Source organism: Mustela erminea, chromosome 1 (genome assembly GCF_009829155.1).
Source record: "Mustela erminea isolate mMusErm1 chromosome 1, mMusErm1.Pri, whole genome shotgun sequence".
Classification (NCBI taxonomy): domain Eukaryota; kingdom Metazoa; phylum Chordata; class Mammalia; order Carnivora; family Mustelidae; genus Mustela; species Mustela erminea.
In genome coordinates this window covers 21,204,923-21,210,581 of record NC_045614.1, presented here as the reverse complement: position 1 = coordinate 21,210,581, position 5,659 = coordinate 21,204,923, and the positions used below count along the sequence as shown (strand labels likewise).

Genomic DNA, 5,659 nt, shown 5'->3' with positions numbered 1-5,659 from the left:
CAACCATGCTGGTGCCCTCCATGAGACCTGTCCCTCTCATCTTTGTGGAGTTCTTAGGGATAAGGAGTAAGCAGGGTCTAGAAGAGCAGAACTGTGTCTGAGGATTGGCACGTTAACTATTAACGATCTCTACCAGAAACATACAGATCCAGAAAATCCAGCGAATTGAAAAGACAGAGACAAGGAGACATGACATTATGAAATGTGTAGAGAGGAAGGCCTGGACCGAAGGAGAAAGATACTGAGGAACATAAACAGATAATTATATAGTGAAAGATGAAATTATGAGGGATAGACAGAGACACACAGGCAGATGAAAAGCAACGGGGAAGGATCTGTAGCTGAAATGAAGAGACAACAGTAGATCCTCCCTCCACCACCTGGTACACACACACACACACACACACACACACATGGTAACGTTATCAGGGAGGGATAAAAACTCAAGAAGCCCTAGAATAATGTGTCTATTGGGCATGACGGTTCGAAGATGATTGTCGAAGCGATTCATTCAGGGATGGTAGGACATGTGTTTCTAGAAAGTAGGGTGTGAACCATAGTGAAACCACAAATTCATGGTCTGGTAGGATCATGTACTCATTCATTACATAAGTATTTACTGAAACCACCAAAGAAAGCCACAACCTAATGAAAAGTCTCTTTTCAAAACTTGAACAGATGTTCCTCCAAAGGTGTGCAAATTGCCAAAAAGCATGAGAAGATACCTAACATCATTCATCACAAGAGAAGTGCAAATAATACTGCAGTGAGGTACCACTTCCCAAGAAGTTGGCAAGAATTTGAAAAAAAGACAATAACAATTGTCAACAAGAGTGTAGGGAAATTGGAGCCTGTACATCGTTGGTGGGAATGTGAAATGGTGTAAATGCTAAGTATTCGTAGTGGCATGATTCACAGCAGCCAAAAGGTGCACCCAATCCAAATGTCTATCAAAAGATGAGTGGATAAACAAAAGATGGGATAGCCAGACAAAACATATCAATCACCCATAAAGAGTAACAAAGAGGGGCACCTGGGTGGCTCAGTGGGTTAAGCCTCTGCCTTCGGCTCAGGTCATGATCCCAGGGTCCTGGGATCAAGCCATGTTGGGCTCCTTGCTCAGCAGGAGCCTGCTTCTCCTTCTCCTTCTGCCTGCCACTTCCTTGTGCTCTTGCTCTGTCAAATAAATAAAATCTTCCAAATAAAAAAGCAACCAAGAACAAGAGGCACCTGGGTTGCTCAGTAAGGTTAAGCATCTGACTCTTGATTTTGGCTCAGATCATGATCTTGTGGTTATGAGATCCAGACCCACACTGGGCTCCATGCTCAGTGGGCCATCTACTTGAGATTCTCTCTCTCCGTCCCTCTAAAATAATAAATCTTTTTTAAAAAGTAATGAAGTACTGATGCATGCTACAGGGTGATGAGCCTCCGAAACATGTTAAGTAAAACCAGACACAAAATATTTTATGATTTCATTTATCCCGAAAGTGTCCCGTAGGGAAATCTCCGGAGACAGGCTGCAGACTGGTGGTTGTCATTGGCTGGAGGAAGGGGTGCTGAAAAGTGATTGTTTCAGGGGCACAAGGTTTTCATTTAGGATGGTGAAAATGTTTTAGAACTTGGTACAGATGATAGTCATTGCTTAACACCATGAAGGTACTAAATGCCACTGAATTGTTAGTCTTACGTTAATGGTTAAGGTTATGTGGTGAATCTAGAAATGGTTATGTGAATTGTACTTAAATTAGATTCATGTTCTGGGTCCTTTTATGTGATGGTCTGTCAGGTGCAACCATAACAGAATAAAAGCACAAAAACACAAAATCCGTTATACTCCAACGTCTGAAAGAGGAGGTCACCCCATGTCATGCAGGGTCACGGGGGAGGCATCAGGTGTGGTCGGGCGGCAGAAGACAGGACTGAGAAAACAGCTTTTCCCATGGCTTTTGTTGGAGTGGGAAAGGCAAGGCAGGATAGGGTGAACAGTGTAGGACTGACTGGTTTGAGTATTTTCTGTGGCCACGAAGTTATACAGATGCTTGGTACACCTGGTTTAGGACGATTAAAGCAGAGGACTATGGCCCCCTGGGGTGTACAGGACAAAGAAAGAGGAGGTATGGCCCTGCACTGGTTCCTTTGCGGATGAAAATCATGCTCTGGGATGAGTCCTTTGCTATCTCTAAGGACTGGCTGGCCCTAGGAAGGGCAGTGTCTCCCAAACCCAAAAGGGATTTTTTTTTAAGGATGAAAAAATGGCTTATTATGTAGAATATGTAGAATAGCATATATGTGTGTGTGTGTGTGTGTATACATATATATATGTTATTTGTCCCATATATATATGTGTGTGTGTGTGTGTGTGTGTGTGTGTGTGTGTGTGTGTGTTTATTTATTTATTTATTTATGGAAGAGAGAGGGAGAAGAAGAGAGAACTACTGACCTAGGTTCCGGGAACAGCACTGAACCGAGAGTCTTGCTCTCCTGGAGCTCAACCTCTACTGGGGGCAATAAAAAACAGAAAATGATGTAAGATAATCTTGGGTAGCAACGAGGACTTTGAAAGCAGGAAAGCAGGGTCAGGTACTAGAACGTACAGTACAGGGTGGGGAAGTCATTTCAATAAGATGGTCGAAGAAGGTCTCCCTGAGGAGGGAGCATGGGGCAGAGCCACACGTGAGTGGAGGGGATGCCCAACCTGGAAAGGCTATCTAAGGAGAGGAAGCAGCAAGTGCAGAGTGCTGAGATGAAAATGTGGAGGTTCAGGGGCGATCTGAAAGGCAGGGGGCCAGGAAGACATGGCCAGGCCGGGACCATGCAGGCTTATGGAGACCCCAGGAGGGTTTTTGGACTTGTTCTAAATGTGATGGGAAGACAGTGAAGAATGAAGAACCCTCCATGGGGCACAGCCACAGGGGGCGCCATGTGCATGGACCACACTGTGAAGGAGTCTCCCTGGAGTTGGCTGAGTGGGTGGCCCTGTGACCCCAAGTCTCCTCCCCCAGTGTCAGACGGGGAGGCTCCTGGGTTTCAGGCCCCACCCTCCAGCACCAGATGCTCAGACTCCGGGGCCCCTCCTTGAGCAGACTGTGCCAGGCCTAGTCTCTGCAGCCATTTTCCCTGACCCTCTGCTGACACATGGACCTCCAGGGGCTGGCCTGAAAGAGACCCGTTGACGCAGAGGTGGAGCAGACCTGATCAGTTCTTTATTGGGAAGGGGATGCAGTCTGTAATCCGACAAATCTGTGAGCCCAAAAAAATCTCAAGTTCAAGACCCAGATGGGATGCCGTGAGGTCGTAGGTGCCCTGGAAAAAGCCACGGGAATGGCAGTTATGCCAGCGCCAGTAGACCTGGATGATGCGGACAGCGTGGAGCAAACGGCAGTAACGCTGGCGGACGCGCCACATGCGGACCAAGGATTGCAGCTGGACCACTGCCCATTCTCGTCGCGAGAAGGACTCGAGGGCTGCTCTCTTTCTCCTCTCCAGCAGCTTTGTCAGCATCAGCTTCCACCAGTGCTGAATGATACATGCTCTGAGGGCTGCGTGCAGCAAGGTCCTGCGCACCAGGGTGCCCCGCCACCACGCCTGGATCTTTATGGCTTTCTGCTCTTGGTCAGGATGCTTCTTTTTTGGGGGGCAAAGAGGTGGCAAAGATAAACAAGGGATCCTCAGGGAACGTTCCCCACCCACCTCAGCTCCAGGGCAGGCCAAGCAGGGCTTGCTCAGAAGTTCAGGAGCACTGGGCAGGGAGCCAGTAGACCAGATAGGTGTCTGGTCTCTGCGCCTCTCTCTCAATGGACCTCGGATTGCCCCCCGGGGCTCAGGCTCCTGGACTGTAGAATGGAACATTCTGGCACTAGCTATCCTGGCTGGCCTGTCTGGAAGAAGCACGCCATGCACCACCTTCCACCTGGGCCTGGGCCTGGCCACCTACCTGGGCTGCGTATTCCTTCCCCTCCACCCCACCGAGGTGGCTGGAGAAGTGGCAGCCTTTGTTTGCATTCATGCCTGACTCCATCCAGCTCAACCCACAACCTGCTGTGTCTCTCCATCAAGTCACAGTATTACAAGTTTCCCTGCTCCATGCAGTGTGGAGTCCTTCTCATTTATGTCTCACTTTCACTTCGTGGGGTTCTCACATCTTAAACGTCAGTTAGCACACATACGTGCACACGTGTACATGCACACTCCCACACAGTTCTATACTCGGCTTTCCCTGCACGTGGCAATGCCTTCTCCAAACACAGCCTCACTGCCCCACTCCCCAGCTTGGCAGGGTCTGAGTCCCACTTGTCAGGGGTTCCCGTCCTTACGACCAAGTCTCTGTGCCTCTGTCACCCACCTTTCTCCGACCGAGAAGGAACTCAGAGGAGAGGATAACCAAGGATAAAGCAGAATGTCCCAAGCCAATCAGGATGAATGGTTGCCCTACTCATTCCAGCTCTGGGTAGGGCAACCGTTCATCCCGATTGGCCTGGGACATTCTGGCTTATGCTTATTGTTCTCGAGGAATCATCAAAGCCCAACCTTGTACTCACACATGGAACCTGGTCCCGGTGACAGATTCCAGGATCATGCCATGCTATGGGGCACAGAGAAGACAACCCAACACTCCTTGCAAATAAGAGTCACTCTCAACTTTGAGGGCCTCCATTGACCTACCTTTGCTGGTGGGGGTGGGGGAGGTGGAGGTGGAGGTGGAGGGGGTGGGGGTGGAGTCTCTTTCTTTTTCTTCTTTTTCTCTTTTTTTTCTTCCTCTTTCTCTTCCACTTTTTCTTCCACTTTCTCTTCCTCTTCCTCTTTCCTCAAAGTGGTTTCCTCAATATCTTCTATCACGATTTCACAAACATTGCCATCCTTCTGTAATCAGAGTTCAGAGGAGAACGCTATCATTAGAACTGTGTACAACTTCATGCTAAGTCCACCACATACTCAACCTCCTGCCTGGCCCAGAGTCCCTCGATGTAGAACTCGCATCCTGAGTTAGTTTTTTTTTTTTTTTAAAGATTTTATTTATTTGACAGACAGAGATCACAAGCAGGCAGAGAGGCAGGCATAGAGAGGGACGCAGGCTCCCTGCTGAGCAGAGAGCCCGATGTGGGGCTCGATCCCAGGACCCCAGGACCACGACCCGAGCCGAAAGCAGAGGCTTTAACCCACTGAGCCACCCAGGTGCCCCCTCGCATCCTGAGTTAACTGTGGAAATCCACCTTCCCCTGCCTGCAACTTTGGGTGGCTCTCTCTTACACAAAACCGAATGCCCATGACTTGGATATGGATGGTTCAAAGTCCCTCAGGTCTATAATCCCCTAAATTCCCCATGATAGGAGCATGATGGTTCCATTGCTCCCAGGTCTGTACTCTCCCCGCCGCAGCCTGGCAGGAAGAGGGGAGGAAGAGACAGAGATGTGATGTCATAAGGGCACCTGTGACTCGGGCTCCAGGATGGTTCCAGACAGTTGAGTTCTTTTTTGGTGAAAATATGGAAGTCCTTGCCCACTCTTTCTTACCATTAAATGCCCAAAAGTTGGCAAAAAAGGCAGCACGCAGAAAATACCGCCCATGGACACAAAAGTTTATAGACACAGTCATTTCAGGCTGGTGGAGAAAACCACAAATTTGAGACAATTTAAATATTAAGAGAGAATTCAACTAG

General features: G+C 48.7%; 1 long non-coding RNA gene across 1 annotated transcript; it reads right to left on the bottom strand.

Annotated features, from left to right (window-relative positions):
- Positions 1–4,767: 4,767 nt before the first annotated feature.
- LOC116600563 lies at positions 4,768–5,415 on the bottom strand. Its single transcript, XR_004289711.1, has 2 exons — positions 5,251–5,415; positions 4,768–4,863 (listed from the first exon to the last, which is right to left on the bottom strand). It is a non-coding gene; the product is annotated as an uncharacterized LOC116600563 (long non-coding RNA).
- Positions 5,416–5,659: the final 244 nt, after the last annotated feature.